The sequence below is a fragment of the Trichosurus vulpecula genome, chromosome 3, assembly GCF_011100635.1.
Source record: "Trichosurus vulpecula isolate mTriVul1 chromosome 3, mTriVul1.pri, whole genome shotgun sequence".
Classification (NCBI taxonomy): Eukaryota; Metazoa; Chordata; class Mammalia; order Diprotodontia; family Phalangeridae; genus Trichosurus; species Trichosurus vulpecula.
Window position 1 is genome coordinate 203277152 of NC_050575.1, and position 24780 is coordinate 203301931.

The 24780-nt window shown below is 39.3% G+C and overlaps 1 protein-coding gene across 1 annotated transcript in view; it reads left to right on the forward strand.

Moving 5' to 3' along the window:
- The first annotated feature begins 3018 nt into the window (after nt 1–3018).
- PKIG (cAMP-dependent protein kinase inhibitor gamma) overlaps nt 3019–24780 on the forward strand; it is a 71724-nt gene continuing 49962 nt past the window's right edge. Inside the window, exon 1 of the mRNA XM_036749288.1 lies at nt 3019–3299. The gene's annotated coding sequence lies outside the window, so the exon portion shown is untranslated. The remainder of the gene's footprint in view (nt 3300–24780) is intronic.

A 24780-nucleotide genomic window follows, 5' to 3' on the forward strand; every position in this document is an offset into this window, starting at 1 on the left:
CCACGCTCCCCACCTCTCTGAGAAGTTACAGTCTAGTAGGGAGTATAAATACATATAGCGAGTGCAAATTATTCGTCCTTCGTTTTCAGAGGACCAATGACATCAGGTGATGTCTTGACTTGTTTGTGAATTGGATTTCAGTGAGGCAGAGTCTTACAAAGTGGTCAGTCTCACTCACTCTTCCAGAATCATCGAAGTCCAGTGGCAGGAAAAATTGCAAAACGACTGGATGGCCTGGAATGCAGTGGATGACCATGGCATCTTGGATGTCTGATCAAGTGTTACACAGTGCCTGATTCAGTAGCCTTCATTGCCGTTGAAACAAATTGTTCTCATCCACATGCTTGGGGGTGGACATCCCCCTAACTCATCAACAGGTTTTGAGGCTTGTTGGTTACCTTCAACCTGGTTTAGCCTGTCTGCTGAGATGGTTTTACTGGGATGTGGCCATGGCACATACTATACAGCTTCTTGGATCCACAGGTGAGAGTGCAAATAATGGACCTTGTGAAGTGGTTCACAGGTATTCAAATTCACACTATTCAAATTTATAATTATATAAAATATAATAGCAGGTTTAGCCTAAACCACTTCAGGGGCTTATTATTTGAAGAAATCGAGTGCTAACTAGACCAGTATAGGAAGACCAAAGGGCTAGGTAGTCTGAGGAAGGGATGGTAGGAATGAGAGAAGGCATTTATGGAAGCTGTGACATTTGAGGTTGGTTTGGTAAGATGGGTAGGAAGTCAATAGGCAAGTGGGTTAAGGAGGGAGAGGTAGTTCTGGCTTTGAGAATGGATTGAATGAATGAATGAAAAGCATATATTAAATATTTACCAAGTGCCAAGTACTATATGCAAGTTGAGGTACAAAAACAAAAGCATGTCTGGGCACTAATAGGGTTGTGGTCCCCAATGAGGGGACCCCAGTGAATATTTTAGTTGATGAGTAGAGTCTTTAGGGAGTAAATTGACTCACCTATTTTTAGAGTAGTGTAAAGTTTATTGAAAGGAGTAGGGAAAAGATAATCACCATAGCAAGGCATCCTGTGTTGGTGAAAAGATTGTTGGAGAGTAGAATAGAGCATGGTTGGGATCCCCTCTGAAACAGTGGACCTCTGGAAGCAACTATCTGTTAGAATAGTGAGGTCCTTGGGGTAGGAGTTGAAGAGTAAAGGGGTTAGTATATACATCATCAGGGAATGGTTTCTAGACATGGACTAGACAGCTGGTACAAGATCTAAGAGGAAGGGGAGAGCAGAGTAAAGCAGAGAGACTACACAGTCCACACGGTGGCCCTAGGGTGCTTTGGGGGGGTCTGGTGATGGGAGGTGGTTCCCTACTGCTAAAGGTTAAAAAGTACCTGTGGTGGAATGGAATGAGCCCTGGACTGGGGGCATCTGGAGTCCTGGGCTTTAGTTTCAGTTTGGGTCTAGAATCAGAAGATCTGGGTTCAAATACTGGTACTATGTGTAACAATAATAGCTAACTAATATTTATATAGCATTTTGAAGTTTGAAATAGTCTTTCTATTTTAATCTACAGGCAGCTAGCTAGCTCCCTAGGATGGTCTGAGTTTGAATCCTGGCCCCAGACACTTTCATATCTAATAGGTAGCATTTCTATAGTGCTTTAAGGTTTGCAAAGTATGTTAAATTTATTATCTCATTTTATCCTCACAACCCTGCAAGATAGGTGCTATTATTATCCCCATATTGCAGATGAAGAAGCTGAAGCTGACAGAGGTTAAGTGACTTGCCTAGGGTCACACAGCTAGTAAGTGTCTGAGGTTACATTTGAATTCAGGTCTTCATGACATCAGGTCAAATACTTTATCCGCTGTGCCCCTATAGCACCTACCTCACATGTAAAATGCTTTGCAAACCTAAAAAAATATGCTATAGAATTGCTAGTTATTGTTTCATCTGATTCTCACAAGAACTTTTTGGGGAAAGTCTCACTGGTATTCCTCCTCCACTTCTGACCTCCCTGGTTTCCTTCAAATCCTAAATAAAATCCCACCTTCCACAGGAAGCCTTTTCCAATACCTAATTCCAAGGCCTTTCCTGTTATTTCCTATTTATCCTGCACAGAGCTTGCTTTGTATAGATTTGTTTGCATGTTTTCTCCCCCTCCTCCCTCATTAGATTGTAAGCTCCTTGAGGGCAGGGACTATCTCTTTTTGTATACCCATCTATTAGCACAGTGCCTGGCACATAGTAGGTTCTTAAAAATATTTGATTGATTGAGTCAGAGAAAGTTTCAATGACTTGCCCTGGGTCACACACTTGACAACTATCTGAAGCAGGATTCAAACTCAGGTCTTTTTCACTCCAAATTCAGTGCCAGTGTAGCCATTCTACGCAACTCAACTTTCCTTGTCAGACTTGTTTCCTCATCTGTAAAATAAAGATGCAGGACTAGTTGATTTCGAATGCTCCAAAATCTATGCACTGTCATGACCAAAGGTCAAGATTTTCACTTTCCTCTTCACACTTCTCCCCCCACCCCAGGCACAAAGAGGGTAAACAGAGGTATCCCAGAGAAGTCTTTTTGAATAAGTTATTAGTTTATTATTAATAACATTAATAAATATAAGTATTATTGATATTGTTTCTGAATAATTCATATATTAAAGAACAATGTCATTGACATATTGATGATTAATATTTTAATATTAATATACAACTGTAATGTTATTACTCTTATTTAATGTTATTTATTGATGCTATAATATTAATGCTATTAATAATTATTGATGTTATTTTATTATTTATCGTCTCCAATGCTGCTCTCCTTCCTCATTTTCACTCCATTGCCCCAGCTTTTCCTTTAATATCTTCCTAAAATCACCCGCGGTGACGAAACCTGGCGGCAGCTTTCCCCTCCCCAATTTAACACTCCTTAGTTCCACCCTTCCAAGGTTCAGTGAACGCGTGGAGGAAGGGGGCGGACTCTGACCGCAGTGTCTCATCCCGGCCACCGTAACGCGAGCACCTCAGGGCTTGAGGGAGCCCCCAGTTGCCCGGGTAACGGACTCAGCCGCCGTCGCCGCCGGTGCCACCCTGCGGACGACTCCCCGGCCCCCGGGCCGCGCAGGGAGACGGACGCAGAGGAGGCCCCAGAGCCGCTCGGCGCCCGCAAGGCACAGGGGTGGGAGTCGTTTCGAGGCTGTGCCCAAGGGGCGATCCCCGCCGACCGGAGTGCCCCCTCCCAGTGGGTCGGACCGAGCTCGTGTCGTTTGCCTGGAGGACTGGCTTAGGCTGAGCGGAGAGGGATCTCAAAGCACCATCTGGGGGTGTAAGTGATACTTGGAGGGTCCGCCTGGGGCGGGGGGCAGGCAGGGAGCCGAGGAGGAGCGTCGGGAGCCGCCCAATCCTTGTTAGCCTCGCTAGCAGGAAAACCGGGTAGCAACGGGAGGGGTGGGGTACGAGAGTGGGGTATGGGGAGGTGGGTTGTCTTGGCTCGGTTTCCCCAGTGCCCTTTGACCTTCTGACCGCAGCTGTTTAACCTGCACTCCTGGGAGTCCCCAGAAAAAGGTCAGTTGCGGGGGAGGGGGGTTGTCTTAATAGTAGAAGGGGCCTTTAGTCAATCAACTAGCATTTATTAAGCGCCTACGTTGTGTCAGGCACCGTGCGCTAAGCGCTGGGGATACAAAGAGCCCAAACCAGCCCTCATCTCTGTTGGATTAATGTGGAAGGATCCGTCTGTTTTTACCGGAGGGGAAACTGGAGCCCGGAGAAGGAAAGGCACTTAGAGATTGAGCGGCAGATGGGGGGGAGTTAGTGGCAGACCCAGGGATTTAGCGGAGGAAGGGCTGTCAGAAGGGCGCGACATTTGTTGGTTTTGGAATTTCTATCCGTTGTTTTATTTAAAAAGTATGTTTGTAAAAGTGAGTAACGTTAACAAATCTCATTTTTTATAGGGCCCTAAGGTTTACAAAGCACTTCCCTCACAATAGCGTCGTCCAGTAGGGAGTACAAAGATATTCACTTCCATTTATTACGTTAGGAACATCGAGGTTCTAGGAGCGAATGTGAGATATTATTGGTACTTAGGCAAACCTAAAGGTTGGTTACCAGGAGCTTCTGCTTCCACACAGCTGTTCCCAGCAATATCTTAGATTTAGAGCACCAAAAAAATCTTTTGTCCAGTATATATGTTAAGGTAAGAAAGCATACGAGTAAAAAAGTTTCCTCGTGTGCTCTTAGATGGAGAGGTTAAGCAAAATTCCTTGTTCATTCCTGGAATGTTCCAGTAAATTGAAGCTTTATTCAGGAAGCACTTCCGATTTCCAAATTAAGGATTTTGCATTTTCAGGGTACAATTTGCCAAATTCATGAATGCAGATACTACTCCTTGGCGGACCCCAATGGGGCCTTGCCCAACTGACTGTTTTTTTCTTACTGGAAGGGTTGGAGGTTTGAGGAAGCCAAAGAAGGGAAATTCTTTGTAAAACAAGCAAACAAACAATTTCAACAGCTCAAAATAAATTGATAAGCAGAAGGCAACCGTTTGGAAAGTGTTAAAGAGAGATTAACAACTAAGTGAAGTCTTCTCCCTGAGGTAACTAGGAAAGTTAATGATATTTGGAAAAGAGCTTTGGAGAGAAGCCTAGGCAGATAGAAAAGCATTTTGTGTGGAAACAAATCTCCCTTTCTTTTCATTGCAGCCATCAGTAAAAATATAACAATATTTGTTGGATTTTATGTTATGGCATCACTAGAAGTATTCTCTAGTGTGAATGGGAAAGTAGTTACAGCTTGGTAGAGTGGAATCTCCCAGAACTTTTGTTTACAGAAGACCTGTGGTTTCCTGAAAAGAGCGCTCAACTTGGAGTCAGAGGATCTGGCTAGACTAGAGTTTCAACTCTAACCTTTAGTAGTGGCTATGTGATTTTCTCAGGCAAACCACTTCCCTTCTCCCAGCCTCAGTCTTCTCATCTCTAAAATGGAGATAAATACTTGTCTTTCCTATTTCAGAGGGTTGTGAATAAGAAGTTTGGAAACTCTAAAGTGAGAAGTGTGAGCTAATATGTGATTTTTGTGTCCATTTGAATCCTTCATAAATATCTTGCCTTTCTTCATGCCCAAGTCAGTGCTCTTAAGTGTTTGATAAATTGGTTGAATTTAATTGAATCTTTTGGCGAACCAGCAATTAGCTATAGCTCAGAATGAGCTTGGGTTTTTATTTTATTTTTAATTACTGTATCTGCTTTTTCCTGTCAACTCCCTTATTTTGCGGATGAGGAAACTGAGTCCCAGGGAGGTTAAGTGAATTTTCCTGGGTTACACAGGTAGCAAATATTAAATGGGGATTTGAACACAAGTTCTTTGACTCCAGAGACAATGCTCTTTTCTATCACTATGATAAAACTTTTTAATGACTTCTCCCTGTAGCCAAGTATCTACATATGTAAGTAATTTCTCTAAGCGACCTTTAGTCAATGTGGTTTTTGTAACATAATCACATTGTTGCTGTGTTTCTTTGACATTGTGGCAACTGAGCCCTGTATTCTGGTAATGATCGGGTTTCATTAACTGAAAAAATATTTTAAATGATAAGTGTATCTGAAACAGAACATCTGTTTCCAAGAAGAGTAAAAAGATTAGGCAATATAGCTAATTTTGCTGTAAGTAATCTTTGGAAGTTCAGTGTTTTAAAGGCATTATTGGAAGTCATTACAAGCGTCTTTAAATTGTCTAGCCCAGAGACTTGAATATTATTCACCTTTCAAATGATCAGAGGCAACTGATCTCATTCTCCCCGTTAGCTTCCTAGGAAATCTTTGACCTCTCTTCAGCTCTTGGGCCTCTTATTTTCTTTCAGTTCAATTAATAAACGTTAAGCATCTATTATGTTCAAACCACTCCCTAGGTTCTGGGGGTACAGAGACACATGTATAAAGCTGATAAAGATATTCCCTTCTCTTCCTCCCTGGTTTCCACGACTTAAATATTTTTGGTTCTTTTCTCAGAGAGTTCCTCTTTTTCTTTCCCTCATTTTGCCCCTTACGTTGTAGTTTCCCCCCAAGACATTGTCCTCTGTCCTTTTCTCTTCTTCATCCCTTTTGTTCCTTTTAAAAAAGGTGTTCTCTTCCAAAGCCATAATCTAGCCATACATACTATCCTTCCAAGTCGTAGTGATAGCTGTTGAAGATGGGGGAAGAGAGGGGCCTGCAACACCACCTTTGGACACCTCTTAAGTATTAGGAAGTATTTCCTTATATAAAGCCTGAAGTTACCCCTTTGCAACTTCTCCGCATTGATCCTAGTTCTTTCCTTTTGGATCAAGGAGAACAAAGTAGCTGTTATGTCTCCTAAGTCTTCTCCAGTTGAAACATCCTCAGTTACTTCAACTGATCTTTATAAGGCACTGTCTCAGAGCCCATCACCATCCTGCTTGCTCTCACCTGGATAGTTTTTATTTTATCAATTTTTCCCCTAAAATCTGGCACCTAGAGCTGAGCACAGTGCCTCTTTGCATTAGAATTACTGGTTTCCCCTGTTTTGTACCCATGTTTTGTACATTTCTGTACAGATATCTGGGACTATGGATTTTATTTCAGTGTAGTCTCTTCTTAAACATTGCCTTCCATGAATTTTTGGTCCTCTTTTCTATTATTCTTTTAAAAAATTATTATTCATTTGCTTTTAAATATTTTTATTATGAACTTGACAAACATCAACAAACATAAACATTTCAATATCCAAAGAACAGAAAAGGAATTATATGTAAAGCAATAAGCTTCTATTACACTAAAAATATATTAAATTAAACAAGAGAGTAACAAAATTTCCTAACTTTTCCCCTCTTTTTTATATATTGTTTTAAAATTTTCATGGATATTTTTCTTTCTTTTGTTCTTTATTTCAAAACTATCACTACCCAACAACTTCATCCCCACAAGTACTCCCTCCCAGTTAGAAATTTCTCTTTTCACAAACAAACACAATTAAGTAAAAACCAAATTTACACGTTAGTCATTTCTGAAAATGTATGTCTCATTCTGCATCTCAGAGGTAGAAGCAGGCTCTATCTTCAGTCGTCGAAGTCATAGGATTATAGATTTAGAACTGGAAGGGATTATCAACTGTCAGCTGTTCCATTGGATTGACAGGACATTGAAGGCAATCTAGTCAAACCCTCCTCAGTTTGCAGATGAAGAAACTGAGGCCCAGAGAGGTTAAGTGACTTGCCCAAGGCCATGCAGATAATACATGAAACTAGCTAACTTAGTATGGCATTCTATACTCTTAAGTCAGGAAAATCCAAATTCTGATCCTGCCCCAGATGCTTACTAGCTGTGTGACCCTGGGTAAGTCACTTACCCCTCTGGCCGTTTTTTCATCTGTAAATGGAGAACAATAACAGCACCCACCTATCTAAGGGGGCAGCTAGGTGGCTCAGTGGATAGAGCACTGGGCTTGGAACAAGGAAGACTCATCTTCCTGAGTTCAAATGTGGCCTCAGACACTTATTAGCTGTGTAACCCTGGGCAAGTCACTTAACCTTGGTTTGCCTCAGCTCCTCCTCATAAACAAGAACAGGAGAAGAAAATGGCAGACCACTTCAGGATCTTTGTCAACAAATGGGGTTGCAAAGAATTGGACAGGACTGAAATGACTGAACAATAACAACCTGAGGTTGGGTTTGGAATCAAATGAAGATAATATATATGAAGCACTTCATAAACCTTAAAGGGCTAAATAAATGTTATTATTGTTAAGTGTCAGAGCAAGGGATTCATGATTAGTCACCTCGTTAATCAGAGTTATTATCTTTTCATGACTTTATTTTCCTTTAAATTGTTGCAGCAATTTGTTCTTTTTCTGCTCACTTAACTGTGTATTACTTCATGTAAAGAGTCCTGGGTTTCTCTCTTCCTCTCTCTTTACAAGTATGCTTTATTTATTTAACATTTTTTTAAATTTTGAATTCCAAAGTCTCTCCCTTCAGCTCCTCTCCCACCCGTTGAAAAGGCAAGCAATATGATGTCATATATACATGTGAAGTCATATAAAGCATGTTTCCATATTAGCCATGTTGAAAAAAAAACAAGAAAAATGAAATAAAGTGTTAAAATATGCTTCAATCTGTGCTCAGGAGTTTATCTGTTTTCTCTCTGAATGTAGATAACACTTTTCATTGTAAATACTTTGGAAGTGTATTGGATCACTATATTGATTAGAATAGCTAAGTCTTTCACAGTTGATCATCCTTACAATATTGCTGTTTGTATACACAATGTTCTTCTGGTTCTGCTCACTTCACTTTACATCAGTTCATATATAAGTCTTCCCAGGTTTTTCTGAAATCATCCCCCTTAACATTTCTTATAACATAATAGTGTTCCATCACAATCATAAAGCACAACTTGTTTAGCCATTCCCCAATTATTGGGCATTCCCTCAATTTCCAATTTTTTTGCCACCACAAAAAAGAGTTGCTATAAATATTTTTGCACATGATATTTGGTACTGCCAGAAGCAATTTTGAATGGAACTTATTTTTCTCTCACTTTCTGCCCTTTTTTTGTAACATACAAAAAGGCCATTGATTTTTATGGGTTTATGTTATATCCTGCTACTTTGTTCCTGTTAACTTTTCTATTGTTTCTATTGATTGTTCCTTGTTACCTTTTCTATTGAATCAAGGGTTCTTTAAGCAGACCTTCGTCTGTAAATTCAATAATCTTATTAGGAATTCCCTCATTTCACTTTATTGTTTTATTGCTATAAAGAGCATTGGATTATTTGAATTTTGTTCTCTTAATGTAGGTAGTTTATATTTTTGTAATTCACCCATTTCATTTATCAGTTTTGTTGGCATAATTAGGCAAAACACATCATTTATAATAATTTTATTTCATTTGTTATGAACTCAAATTTTTTGTTTTGATAATTTGATTTTGATCAAATGAGCTAAAAGTTTGTATATTTTGTTAATTTTTTAAAAAAAATTCCTGGCTTTATGATTTTATTTATTTATTTTTTTGGTTTCTATATTGTTTTATTTATCTCTTCTACAATTTTTCCAAATTTCTGTTTTTGTTTTTCATTGTGGTTTTTTGATTTGTTGCTTTCCTGCCTTTTTTTAGTAGCACATCTAATTCATTGTTCTCTTCTTTTCTTTCATGAAAATAGATAGAGTTATTTATATTTTCTACTAAGGATTGCTTTGGGTCTGTGCCTAAAATTCTGGTATGTTGTCTCCTTGTCAATTTCTTTGATGAAATTATCTATCATTTATGATTTGTTCTTTGACCCATGCATTATTTAATATTATATTATTTAGTCTATATGGAATCCTTTCTTTAAATGTTGTTTGTTAATTTCTTGCTTTATTTGTGTTGTGGTAATTAAAGGATATTTAAAATTTTTGTTTTTCTGCATTTGTATGTGAATTTTTTATTCCCTAGCCCATGTTTAACTTCATAAAAGTATCATGCAGGCCTGAGAAATAGGAAAAATTTCAATTCTCATTCAGAGCTGCCATCAGTCAATCACATTTAATTTTTCTAAAATTCAACTACTTAATATCTTTCTTATTTATTTTTGGTTAACTATTTCTAGGTTCAAAAGGGACACATAGTGACCCTATATTTGTCTTTCCTTATTTCCTCCCTGACCCTTGAAGACAGTGGAATTCCAAAGGGATATTTTTGTCATTTCTCCCATTAGACTATCATTCAACCAACCAATAAGCATTTGTTAGTAACTTGGTAGGTGTCAGGCACTGTGCTAGGTGCAAATACATAGAATTAAACAATTCATAATCCCAAGAAGTTGGGCTGCAACATGTACATGTATTAGAATATGCAAAATAAATATAAAGAGAATAAATGCAAGATAGTTAAATACACAGTTGTTGGGAGGGGTGGGACATTTGGTGGGGAGAGATCAAAAAAATCTTTATGTAAAAAAAGGTGGTTCTTGAGCTGAGAAGAGAGACATTCTATGAAGCAGAGGTGAAAAGTGCGTACAACAGGCAGGGGCAATAGAAGTTGGAATACCATATCTGAAAAACAGAGAGAAGGCCAGTTTGACTGGATCTCAAGGTTTGGGAGGGGAGTAATGTACAATGAAGCTGTAAAGGTAGGTTGGGGCCAGGTCTTTAAAAGCCAATCAGAGTAGTTTATATTTTATCCTAGAAGCTACTAGGAGCCACTGGAATTTATTGAATAGGGGCATGTCAGGGTCAGATTCATGCCTAAGGAAAATCACACTGGCTGCTGTGTGGAGAATAGACTGGAGTAGGGAGAGACTCAAGGCTGGCAGGCCAATTATGAGGCCATTCTAACCTAGGCAAGAGATAATAAGAGACTGAACTAAAGCTGTGGCAGTTTGAATGGAGAGAATAGGTTAGATGTTGTGTCAACAGTCTTGCTAGCAGCTACCGTGCCTGTGTAAAACCAGCCACAACCAGCACGCAGAAGGCTGCCAACACAGATTCTTTGATCTGTTTTTCTAAGGAAAGCAACATTAAGGGGTTAACAATCTCAGTTTAATCAAACATATATCATTCACTTAGTTCAGGGGGAAAAGATCAGCCCCCTGAACTTCAAGGCAAATACAAACAGAAATTACAAACATCAACAGACAGACCTTGTTTAATTCAAATCACAATTCATAGTTACCAGAGAAGCACCCACATCTTATCTGTCTGGGTTACAAAGCTGGGGGGGGGGGCGAGCAGTTATGGCTTGCCCAGAGTCTCAACACTCCTTCCATGAGTGTGCCCCAAAAATCAAATACCAAACTCCCCTCAATTATATCCTGTTCAGAACCCTGAGGACTCTGACCTCACCCTGGCTGGGTGTGTGAAAGTTCCCCATCCCTCGAATCACATCATATACAATTCAATGCTGAGAAACACTCCAAGGCAAAATCCTACTTTATCGGCCCCATTCAAACAAAAGGGAGACTTCTCAAAAGGGAAGAACCGGAAAAGTCTAATTGCCTTAACAGATGTGAGAGATAACAGAGGTAAAAGCACAAGATTTAGCAACTGACTGTATATTTTGGGTGAAGGAAAATAAGGAGTCAGAGATAGCCCTAAGATTATAAATTGGGGAGAGGTGAAGAAAGCTGGTGCCTTTGACAGAAACAGAGAAATTTGGAAGAAAGATAAGTTTAGCTTGAAAGACAAAGATTTTGATGTTTTGAGTTTGAGGTATTAATATGCAGATGTGTTAGTCATCTTCATAGAGATGATAATCAAGCATCTCCAAGCTGCTGGAATCACTGGGAGGAAGAACAGTAGAGACAGAAAAGAAAGTGGCCCTGGGTAGAGCCTTGGATTGGAAAACACCCACAGACAGTCAGGGGGTGTGATGTGGATGATGAGTCAGCAGAAGAGACAGAGACAGAACAGTTAGACAAGTAGAAGGAAAATCAACAAAGAAGAATCACAAAAAGCCAGCCTGGAGAGAGGGAGCCCCAATGAGGAGGAGGTAGTCAGCAGTGTCAAACACAGTCGAGGCTTTGAAAAGAATGACAATTGAGAAGAGACCATAGATTTAGCTCTTAGATCAATGGTAGCTTAACTGAGCACTTTTGGCTGGGTGATGATGGAAGCCAGATCGCAAAGAGTGGAGAAATGAATGAGAGGAGAGGTGGATAAAGTGAGGATCACATAACTTTTTTAGGAGTTTGGCTGAAAAATGGAAGAGAGATAGAGAATGACGTCTGTTCTTGGGGAATTTCTTAGAGGAGCTGTAACCTTTCATTGTCATCTTTACTGGAAGTCTTCTCCTAGTCTTCCTATGTTGAACCTGTTAGGCTTGGCTGATCTATGTGGTTAATTTTCTCCTTCCTCATTCCTTTTCAGTTTAAAATTCACTTGATTTGATTCATGAGACTAGGCAAATATCAAGTCATCTGCCAAATCCACTTCTTTAATTTTCCCATTATTTCTTGTACCTTACCCCTTCTTTCTACTCCCATTGCAACCACATTTATAGAGATTTTTATTGCCTCTGTTAAACCTGAAAATTTGGTTGAAGGAAACAACAGAGCTAGGTGATAGAAAAATCCATGTTGTTTATTATTTTCCCTTAAAGCATAGCGGAGCTAGCTTACTTGTACGTACAAGGAGTCAGAGTATAAACTCTGGCTGCCTGAACAAAGCAATGAGAAAACTTATATACGTTATTTTAGCAGAGCTAGCAAGCCTGTATGACCTCACATTTATGACCCCTATGTATGCTTAACCATGATACAAGAAGAGGATTTTCCTTAATGGAATAGAGTTGTAAAAGATGTTGACAAAAGTCAGTTGAAACTACAGCCCAGCGTCTCTGTGTCTCATTACATTCCATAACATAGTATATACCTGTAGAATATTAAGCAAGGTAATCTCTCTTGGGGTTAGGGTAATGTCCTTAATGATCTGGCCTTGTTGACAGAGGTAAGGGTATTGCCTGAGCAAACTTTTAGAGAGAACAAAGAAGGCCAGGTCCTAGATCTTCATCCAGTTACTCATTAATTCAGACTCTGGGTCTGGTAGAAATAAGAAAATGATATAAAATAGTATAATATTTTTCACACCTCGCACCTTGACCATTTTACTATAAAAACCACGTAGCTGGTCTCTCTGACTTCATTTTCTTATCTAGCTCAAGTACCCTGTGACAGATCATGGTACTCTTTGTTAAACCTGAAAGTTTGGTTGAAGAAGGCAAACAGAGTAGGTGATAGAAAAATCCATGTTGTTTATTATTTTCCCTTAAAGCATAGCTAAGCTAGCTTACTTGTACATACGCATAAGCTCTGGCTGTCTGAACAAAGGAATGAGAAAACTTATATACATTTTTTGGTCCCAACACAGCAGCCTGCATTATATCACTTTTATGACCCCCATGTATGTTAATTATGATACAAGACAAGGATTTTCCTTAATGGAATAGATTGTAAATACAACAAATCAGATAGTTGACAAAGTGTCAATTAGAATTACAACCCAGGATCTCTGTGTTTAATTTGCCATTAACATTCCACAACATAGTATATGCCCATAAAATATTAAGATAAGGAGAAGTCACATAATTCAAGATAGTGTCTGGGGTTAAGGTTTTCACCGTTATTGGCCATGGACAGAGCAAGGAATGCTCTATCTAAGTGTATTGACATAAGAAGAGGCATCTCTGAGCTTAGTCAGAGAACAAAGAGACTGTTAGGATCAGGCTTTTCTTTTGGTCAATTAGTTCAGGCTCTGAGTCTTATTGAAAGCTTCAGGGACCCTCCTTTTTTAAAAAATCAAATAAAGTATAAAATCCTTATCCTGACATTCAGGACTCTCCACAGTTTGCCTACAGGTTTACCTTTCTAGACGGTTTCTGTTCTGGCCAGAAACCCTGAGGTTCTTCCTCTCCCAGATTGATTCTTTTCTGAAGACAAACTAGGCCATCTTTTGCCACAGTTCTTACCTTGCCTTTAATTACTAGAGCATCACCTCAGACAAACCAAGACCTGGGAAAGACCTTAGCCATAAAAGGCTAAGGTCCCCCACTGCATCCTGGGCCATCGCCAGTTGTCCTGACCTATGTCTTGCCACTAGACTCAGATGACTGTGGAGGAGTGAGACTTTGCATCCAATCCACTTGCAAGTCAAGACATTACCCTCTTAATGTCATTGGTCCTCTTCAAGAACAAAAGATGAACACAACAATAACACCTTTGGAGACTCATCTCCTACTACTCCCTTTCATGTACTTTCTGTTGAAGTTCTCAGACTACCGCAGAATGCTAGGCTACTCTCGATCTTCTGTTTTTCTCTTTAATTCCCTGTACGTTGGCTTATGCTGTTTCTCCATGTATGGAATGTACCGCTTTCCTCTTTCCTTCTCCATGCAGTGAAATCCTTGGGTTCTGAATTTTTACTGGAGTAGTTATGTTAAGTCCATATCAATATTGGTAATAATAAGAGTAAGACAAATGTATTACCTAATGGCAAATTAAGTAACCATTTAAAAATTACAGAAAAAGACAAACATGTGATTCCAAAAGGTTCTCTCTTCAGAATGAGAGTACATTGGTTCAAAACAGGAAAAAAAAACCCAATAATTATGCAGTAAAGTATAAAGGAAAAGTTCATAGTTTTTTGGAAGAAACTAGCTCAAAAATCAATAGAGATAGATGTAGTGTGGCAGAGTGTATAGGGAGCCAGCCTCTGAGTGAGGAAGATGTGTTAAAGACTAGACTCTGACACATATATGTGGGCCCTGGGCAAGTTACTTAACCTTTCAATTCTCCAAGGAAGTCTTTAAGACTGTTAGTTGCAGAGTAATTGCTTATCCGCATTGGTGGAAAATGTTTTCTTCCTGGGAATTTTCTACAGATCAGTGTTCTGTAAAATGGGAATCAACCTCTCTGGGGGCCTATGATGTCACCTTAAAGTGAGTGTGATAAATGAGAGGGTAGGAAAGTGGGTCATCGCAACCTGCCTCTGTGATAACCAATGGTGGGGCTTGTCTCCAACACAGCCACACCTCCCTTGCACCCATTATCATCCAAAACCACCCCACTCCACCCTTTCCTACTACTCTGCAAGCTCCCAACCTCCCACTTCTGCTCCTGATCAGTGTACTTGCCAGCCTCAGTTCATTCTGAGTTTTATCGTTCTTGACACTGTTCTTACTGGATCATGCTTAGTCCCACCCATTTCCCCAAGGGTTTTTTGATCATCCTCTCTTTCCACTTAATTTTTAACCTCTCAGTACCCCATGGCTCTTTACTTCCTGTAAACATGCCTGGGTCTCCCCCATTCTTAAAAAAAATCTGGCCTCAGACAGCTACTAGCTGTGTGACCCTGGGCAAGTCACTTAATCCTGTTTTCCTCAGTTTCCTCATCTGTAAAAATGAGCTGGAGAAGGAAATGGCAAATCACTCCGGTATCTTTGCCAAGAAAACCCACAAATGGGGTCATAAAGAGTCAGATACTGCTGAAAAACATCAACAACAAGACTAGATCCTTTGTTTTCTGTAATATCATATTCTAAGCTTTCTATTCCTTTTTCTTGGTGGCTGATAAAGTCATGTGTGATTTCTGACTGAGGCTTCTAGGTATTTGAATTCTTTCTTTCTGGCTGCTTACGGTTTTTTCCTTAACCTGAGAGTTCTGAATTTTGGCTATAATATTCTAGGAATTTTCTCCCCTCCCCCCCCCCAAGTATTAGATATTTCAGTGTCTACCTTGCCCTCTGGTTCTAAGAGATCTGGGCAGTTTTCCTTTGTGATTTCTTGAAATGTGATGTCTGGGTTCTTTTTTCTTGTTGTTGCTGTTGATCATGCCTTTAAGGTGGTCCCATGATTCTTTACTTTTCCTCAATATGTTTTCCAGGTCAGTTGTTTTTCCCATGACAAATTTCACATTTTCTTCTATTTTTCAATCTTTTTACTTTTTAAAAATTATAATTCCTTTTCTCAGGTCATTAGCTTCTATCTGGCCAATTTTAATTTTCAAGAAGTTATTTTTTTCATAAGATTTTGTGCCTCTTTTTCCAAGTTTTTAATTCTTTTTTTCACATCTTTCTTAACTCTCTCCTTTTTTCCCCATTCTTTCTTTTACTGCTCTCATTTGGTTTTCAAAAACTTTTTTAAAGCTCCTTTAACTCTTCTAGGAATTCTTGTTGGACTTGTGTCCATTTGCTTTTTTTTTTTCCTTCAAGGCTTTTGCTTATAGATTTTTTTCAAGTTATCCTTTTCTTTGTTTATGGCTTGAGTGTCCTTTATGGTTAGATTCTTTTTTTGTTTGTTCATCCTTCCAGCCTGCTTATGTTAGTGCTGGGCTCTGCACACTTCTGGATGGATGTCTGGCTTAAACTTCTGCCCTTTTCTATCCTTCTGCTGCTTTCACAGCTCTAGGTGAGAAGCTATGCCTCCAAAAGTGGTATGATCCAGGCACTGCCCTTCTGGTCAGAGTTCTGCAAGTTACTGACCACAGGTTTGGTTCTCTTTTTTTTTTTGGTTGCAAGTTTTGGTAGACTGCTGCTTGAATCAGCCACTCTTAGCTTTCTAGGAGGTTCTGAAGGTTCAGAGAGACTGAATTGCCAACTCCACACCTATTTTTTTTTCTGGAAAAAAAAACTGATTACTGGAGAAATAGTGATTGCTCATGAGTAAGCTGGCCCAAAATAATAAAAATAATAATACTCCCTAAAGTAATTAACTTATTCAATACCATAATAATCAAACTGCCAAAGGATTACTTTATTGAGCTAGAAAAAATAACAAAATTCATTTGGAGAAACAAAAGGTCAAGAATGTGAAAGGAATTCATGAAAAAAAGTGGGAAGGAAGGGAACCTAGCAGCACCAGATCTCAAACTATACTACAGAACCATAATCATCAAAAACAGTTTGGAAATAGGTAAAAAATAGAGAGCTTAGTTAGTGGAACAGATTAGGTACACAATATACAGAAACAAACAAGCCCAGTAATTTAATGTTTGATAAACCCAAAGATTCCAGCTCTTGGGGCAAGAATTCACTTTTTCACAAAAACTGTTAAGAAAACTGGAAAGAAGTCTGGCAGAAGCTTGATTTGGACTAACATCTCAGACTATATACCAAGGTAAACTCCAGATGATTACATAATTTACATATAAAGGGTGGCATCATAAATAAATAGAGGAGTATGGAAGGCATTACCTGTTAGATCTATGGATAGGGGGAGAGTCCATGACCAAGCAAGAGATAAAGAGGTTCTCATAGAGTGAAATGAGCAATTTTGAAGAAAAAAGTAGGACATTGGGTGGGGGTGGGGAGTCTTTGCAACAAGTTTCTCTGATAAAGGTCTCATTTTATAAGGTAGGAAACTGGGCCATCCCCCAGCTGATAAGTGGTCAAGGAATATAAATAGACAGTTTTCAGAGGAAGAAATCTATTAGCCATATGAAAAAAAAATGTTCTAAATCTCTAATAACCTGAGAAATGCAAATTAAAATAGCTTTCAGTTTCTACCTCACATTCATCAGACTGGCAAAGATGACAAAAAAGGAAAATCATAAATGCTGGAGGGTCTGGGGTGGGGTGGGGAGGAAGGTACATTAATATACTCTTGGAAGAACTGTGAACTAGTCCAGCTCTTCTGGAAAGCAATTTGAAACTACGCCTAAAAAGCTATTAAATTGTGCATACCCTTTTGTCCAGCAATATCACTACTATGTCTATACCTTCGACAGATCAAAGAATGAGGAAAGGGACCCATATGTATAAAAACATTTATAACAACAAAGAATTGGAAAGTGGGGGGGGGGTGCCCACCAATTGAAGAATGGCTGAACAAGTTATTGTATATGTATGTAATGGAATACTATTGTGCAATAAGAAATGAGGAAGGAGATGGTCTCAGAAAAACCTGACAGGTCTTATATGAACTGATTCAAAGTGAAGTGACCAGAAACAGGAGAACAGTTCATATAATAACAATATCTTAAAGATAAATAACTTTAAAAGATTAGGAACTGTGATTGACACAGTTACCAACCACAGTTCCAGAGAAGGCATGATGAAACATCCTAACCACCTCCAGATCAACAATGGACTCAGAGTATAAATTTAGGCTTTTACTTTTTATTTCCTTTTGTTTGGACATGGCCAATGTGGGAATTTGTTTTGCTTGACTCTGCATGTTTGTAGCAGGTTTTGTTTTTCTTGTTTGCTCAATTGGTGGGTGAGAGATGTGGGAGGAAGAGAATTCAGACTTTAAGATAAAATAAAATTGAATTTTTAAAAAAGGATATTAATATTCTAGGCAAGAAGTGATGGAGACCTGATAGATAATAGGGCAGTGTGCATGTAAGTGGAGAGAAGGGGATAGATGTGAGAAATATTATGGAGGGAGAATTGACACACTTGGCAACTGATTGAATATATGGGATAGAGAAGAATCATGAAGTAGTAAAGGTTATAAACTTGGTTGGCTGGAAAAATGATGTTACTCTCAACAGAAATAGAGAAATTCAGAATATGGATCAGTGGGGGGTTTTTGAGGGAGAAGATAATGAGTTCTGTTTTGGACATTTGAGTTTGAGGTACTAACAGGACAGTGAGTTCAAAATGTCCAATGGTGAGGACAGATGTCCAGTTAATGAGACAGGACCAAGAGCAAAGACTAGGACTGGCTGTGTAGATGTGGGAGTCATCAGCATAGAGATAATAATTGAATCTATTCCAATCTGATGAGGTGAGAGAGAGGGAGAGAGAGAGGGAGAGGGAAAGGGAAAGGGAGAGGGAAGAGAGAAATGAGAAGAGGACCCAGGATAGATCCTTGGGAGTATACTCACAGTTAGAGGATAGCATAGGCTTGTTGATGATCTGGCATTAGAGAGTAGTCAGACAGATAGAAGATCCAAGAAAGAACAGGGTCATGAAAACTCAAATTGTGTGTGTGGGGAACTATTCAAGAATAGATAGTGGTAAATGGGGACAAATGTATAGAAAGGTCAAGAAGAATAAGGATTGAAGAAAAGCCCATTAAGTGATTGTGATGGTAAGCAGGGTTGGACTTTTTGCCCTTGTTTTTTCTGTAGGAATGCTTCTCCACATTAAGGCAGTCAAGTACCTTTGATGAGTCTTGCCTTTCAAATGTAATGGCAAGCAAAGTGGGACTTAAGCCCCAGGCCCTAGGCCCTATACCCTTTTGCTAAGTAGGCGCTAAGCCCTAGGGCCCTGAGAAATATATGTATGTGTATGTGTGTGTGTGTGTGTATACATATATATGTATATGTGTATGTATGTGTATGTATATGTACATATACATATATACACATGTGTATATATATGTATGTACATACATATATATGTGTATATATGTGTGTGTATATGTATGTATATATATGCTCTGAGGTTGGCGTTTTGTTTTGGGGGCACACTCATTGGAAGAGTGTTGGTGATTTGGCCAGACGAGATGCTGGGTAGTTGTTGGAGCACCTCCCTGTCCCTTTGAAAACACAGATGTTGGTGCTTCTCTCTCTGGTAACTGTATGTATTGCTAATGGTCGGACAGAAACCTATCTGTTAATCTGTTTATATAATTTCTGCTTGTACTTTCTGTTTGTGTTTTCTCTGAGGTTCAGGGTGCTGATTTTTCCCCCTGAACTAAGTGAATGATATATGTATGTTTAACTAAAGTAAGATTGTTAACTCCTGGGGTAGCTAGGTGGTGCAGTGAGTAGAGCACCGGCCCTGGAGTCAGGAAGACCTGAGTTCAAATCTGTCTTCAGACACTTGACACATGTACTAGCTGTGTGACCTTGGGCAAGTCACTTAACCCTAATTGCCCTGCCAGAAAACAAAAAAAAACAAAGAAAAAGATTGTTAACCCCTTATAGTTGCTTTTCTTAGAGAAGCAGATCAAAGAACCTGTGCTAGTAGCCCTCCTGTGTGCTGGTGTTATTGGCCTTATATAGCCACAGTAGCAGCTAGTAGCATTGTTATTACAGTGATCAATTTGGTAATTAAAGTAATCATTGCTTACTTTGGAGAAAGGAGTTTCAATTGAGTAATGAGACCAGAAGCAAAACTGCAAGGGGTTGAGAAGTAAGTGGTAGGAGAGGAAAGTGAGAGACAACAAATATGGATAGCTTTTTCTAGGATTATATTTGTAAAGGGGAAAGGATATATAAGAAGATAGCATGAAGGGATCATAGGATCAAGTGAGAATTTTTTAAGGATTGGGTGACCTTGGCATATTTGTAGGCAGTAAGGAATGAGCCAATAGACAAGGGATTACAAATTAGAAAAGAACAACATGTGGACAGTCTGTTGGAGAAGATAGGAATGAATAGGATTAAGAGAACAAATCATGGATTTGGCTTTGGTGATGAGAAAGGGCATCTCTTCATCAGAAACTGGAGTAAAGAAGGAGAGAATGAGGGTTAATGTCAAGAGGTATGGGGATGATACACTGCACTGAGAGTACAAATGCAGCCAAAAAGAAAGGTAAGTCCCTGCCTTTTGAAGAGCTTACATTTTAATGTGGAAAATTAGACATAAAAGGAAGCTGAAAGAGGAAGAGGTCCCTGGTATGGAGGTACAGTGGAGACATCCAGAGAAATACAGCCTAGTGGAAAATGAAAAGATGGGTGGCCTGAGTGCCCGACATAAAGTGATGGTTCTGAGAGGAACCCTCTACTTGCCAATCAGAGGGAAGGTCCCCAGTGTATGGGACAGGATTTTTAAATAATAGGAGAGACATCCTTAGGAGAAACAAAGTAAATTTATTCTACAAACCTTGCAAGATTTGGGCACACCTTAATTTATACTCTTAATGAAAAGATTCCCACCCACCTCTATCCCTTCTCACCATTGGCTGGGAGGTGGGCTTACAGTCTAGGCACGAAAACTACACAGAGGACCAAGGTTGATCCGGTCCACTCAGGTTTTTCCCTATCAGAACTCAACTGCCAGGGTGGCATCTGAAAGTCTAGGAGAAGAAATGGGGTGGGGGGAGAGGAGAGACCTTCCTGGAGCAGAGAACAAATAGCTCACAGGAAGTTCATTATCTTCTAACAGCTGAGAGAGGGGGGGAAGGGCATGTCCACAGTTCCAGGCCCAGACCTTCCAAAATCACAAAGCCAAATCCCGAAACCTCTCCTACTCCATTAGACATACCCTGTGAAGTCTTCACAATTATCCATCCCATTCACCAGGGACAGAGATTCTCACTCATTTCCCTTCCGCATAAAAGCCCAAGTTCCTTTGTCTTGCAAAATATTTTCTCTGATTTCCTGTTCCTTATCTCTTGATTCCTAATGCTAATCTTCATGAGGCAGTGTCTTTTGACTCTTTGGGCCTGAAATGAACTGTCAGGACTCCCTGGGGAGCCCTCGTTTGGTCTGGGAAACATCCTAGAACAAATAACATCATGGGAGCATTCCATATCGAAACTCTGCCTCTGTACTTAATACATCTTACTCCATGCTCTTACTTCATCATCCAGCTATCCTTGGTAAAAATTTCCTGTCATCAACATTGATTTATTAATTGCTTTCCTGAAGACAGAGCTCTTCAGGAGGACTGGTGCGTCATCTAAATAAGCAGAGTAAATGATGACCTACCTTGTGTGATTTCTAGGGCCTTGGAAAAGACCCCTGGTTCTTCTCACACCAAAACTCCTTTACTACCTAATTGATGTCTGAAATTCTACCACTACAGAGCCATTTGTTTGGTTTGAGGCGGTATTCCTTATTGAAATGCAAACACTCCTGGAAGAGACAACACTTTATTGTTAATAATATTCTCTGCTCTACATATTTTGTAGGGCAGCCTAGAAGGGTTTCAGTAGCTATTTTGAAGCGTCTTGAAAGTGAGATTATTTGCTTTTAGGAAAAGTCTTCTGGTGGGACACATGAACTCCCAAATGCTTCTGTCCCCCTAACTGAGATACACTGCTTTGTTTTTATTGCTATCTCTTGGTTTTAAATCACCTTTATTTCATAATTTATCTCCCCTTGTCCTCTCAGAGAGCCATCCAGTATGACACAAGAAAAGAAAATAAACAAAGTTCAACAAAACTCACCAACATAAGAAGTTGGAAATTATAGGTTTGTCTCTTCAAAGCTTGACCATTGTAATTACACAGTATTCAGTTTTGATTTTTTGTTATTTTTTTCCCGTTACTTGTTGTAGTCATTGTCTATATTGTTTTTCTGACTATACTTCACTTTGCATCAGTTTATGTCTTAAGATACACTGTTACTAAATAAAGTACCAAGATATTACAATTTCAGTTTGTAAAATGTTTATTTCTCAATGATAAAAGCATTTTTACTGTATACAGTATTTTTGTGGAAGCACAAGGGATTGAATCCACATGAACCAAACTGAAAGATAAGGAGATAAAATAGTTTTGCTTCGGAGTCCTTTTCAGTGGGGGATTAGTAGAGTAGAAACTTTGTGGCAGAATATGTTTAGCTATCTCCGACGTATAAACAGTACCTCCACTTAATGGGGTATTTTACACTTTAAGCACCTACCAAGTTTAATTCATCATTTCCTTTGCCATTCTCACAAAGTCAGGATTCCTCCAGAAGTCCCTGTTGTTTTTCCTTTAAATAAAAGGGAAGTTTTTGCTCTCCCCAGGGTTCCAAAGAATTCTAATTATGGAGAGTGGCATTGCAACCCCACACAAATAGAGCTTAGAGATCTTAGTTTATGGACGCTGTGGGAATAGCAGCTGAGGACTCTGGTGGTTATAATAAACTTCTGCAATATTTGTTTAGATAGAGCAATCAACTGGTATGCCCTGGGTGTATGGGAGTTGTACAAACAAGGGTCCAAAAGTAAATTCCTCAGCATTCAATCTCAGGAAATTTAGGGACTGGCTTATATCAATTTTGTCCAAAGATTTTAGAAAATGTTTGTTTTTTCCATTAAAATGGCAGATATTTACACTGTTGAGCTTCTGTGAATAAGTTTTCACCAGCATTCAATTTAATTCATGGGATTTAAGTTTGGGAGAGACCTTAGAGATTGATCCAGTCCAGACGCCTCATTTTACAAATTTGGAAACTGAAGCTCAGATAAAGAAAATGACCTGGCAATCTGGCTTTAGGCCTGAATCGCTCAACTGAAACTGTTCTCTCTAACGTTACCAATGATCTCCTAACTGCTAAATCTATGATGACCTTTTCTCAGTCTTTATCCTTCTTGATCTCTCTGCAGCATTTGAAACTGTTGATCACTTTCCATCTGCATGGTCTCTCCTCTGTGGGTTTTCATCACATTCTTTGTTTTCCTGTCTGACCACTCCTTCCTTTTATTAGATATCATCCATAGCCTACCTCCAACTGTGGATCCACCCCACGTATTTGTTGTTCTGGACCTTCTTCTCTTCTTTTTTCATATACTCTCTCACTTAGTGACTTCATCAACTTAGATGGGTTTAATTCTCATTTATATGTAGATGACTTTCAGATTTCTATATCCAGGGCTCTTCTCTGTCCTGTGAGCTCTAGTCTCACATCACTAGCTACCTAATGGACATTTTGAACCAGATGTGCGATAGGCATCTCAAGTTTGATGTGTCCAAAACAGAACAAATTAGCTTTTCCTCCCAAACCCACTCCTTTTGTCAACTTCTCTATTTCTGTCAACAACACCACCATGCTCCAGTGACCTAAGTTCAAAACCTTCATCTTCATCTCCTCAGCTCTTATTTACCCTACATATCTAATCAATGCCCAAACCTGTCATTTCTACCTTTACAACATGTTTCACATTAGTCCCTTTCTCTCTATCCACATGGTCATCACTGTGGTTCAGGCCTAAATCACTTCTAGCCTGCAATATTTTGATAGCTTCCTAATTGGTTCTTTTGCCTCATGTCCATCCTCACTCCAATACGTCTTTCACACAACTAGCAAAGTGATTTTCCTAGAGGGCAGCCCTGGCCATGTTCCTCCCCTGCTCATTAAACTCCAGTGGTTGCCTGTTAACTGTAAGATCAAATTTAAATGCTCCTATTTGACATTTAAAGCCCTTCACAAGCTGGTCCCCATTTCTTTTTACAGCCTTGTTACACATTACTCTCCTTCACACTAGGGTCCAGGCTAACTGGCCTTCTTACTGTTCCTCACACATCTCCATTCCATAGCATGGACTCACCTTTGCCTCTTAAAATCCCTATCTCTCTTTAAGGATCCATTCAAGTGCTATGACACTTTTCCTGATCTCTGCAGCTGCTATTGCTCCCCGAAAGATATATTCTAAATAATTAGGTAAATTAGAATTAAAATAGCTCTGAAGTTCCAACTCACACTCACCAGATTGGCAAAGATGACCAAAGAAAGGAAAATGACATCTGTTGACAGGGGGAGGGAGAACAGTGGAAAAACAGACATACTTCTCTACTATTGGAGCTATGAAATTGGTCCAGCCATTCTGGAAAGCATTTTGGAATTATATTGCCAGTCACTAGATTATGATCAGCCTTTGACCCAACAATACTATTCCTAGCATGTACTCCAAAGAGATAGAAGAGGAAAAGGATTCTTATGTACAAAAATATTTATAGTAGCTCTTTTTGTATAGCAAAGAACTAGAATCAAGGTGACTACAAGTGACTCCAGAGTATATGACTCCAGAGGACTGGTGGTGAAACATGCTACCCACCCCCTCACAGAGAGGTCATGGACTCCATAAGAAATGCCTGAAAGGACATGACCAGTGGGGGGGATTTGCTTAGTATTTGATATAAAAGTTTTACTTTTCTTTTGAGGGGTTAAGGAGAAGGGATGAAGAAGGAGAGAAGAACTAGGGACAGGGTTGGTCCCAAAAAAGTAAGAAATAAAAAGAAGGAAAAGAAGGTCATTGAAACATGTTTTTGAAGTACAGAAAAGAACAGAAAGTCAGAAAAAAATCACAAACAAGCTGAAAAGTTTTGAAAATACTATGTTGAATTTGCTGTATACTTGAAAGAAAACAGGCTGTACTTAGAGAGTTTCAGTTTTATATACAACCCTCTCTGATCTGCTATGTATATAGAAGTGCCGATCTTAGTTGATGTTTGTTAAGTTTTATCTTAAAAAAAGAAGTAGTGACTTGCCCAAGGCCAAAGCTGTTAAGTGTTCTAACCAAACCTGGGTCCCAGGTCTCTTTCACTCCTAGTCTAGTGTGCTTTCAACTAGAGTACACTGTCTCTTGTATGCCAACATACAGATGCCACCCTTTGGTTCTGATTACATATAATTCTAGTTGTTCTTTTCTCTAGTACAGATTGTTTAAGCATTTTATTACAGATACCATTTTCTATTTTTGCTTCTTCACGAATAGGAA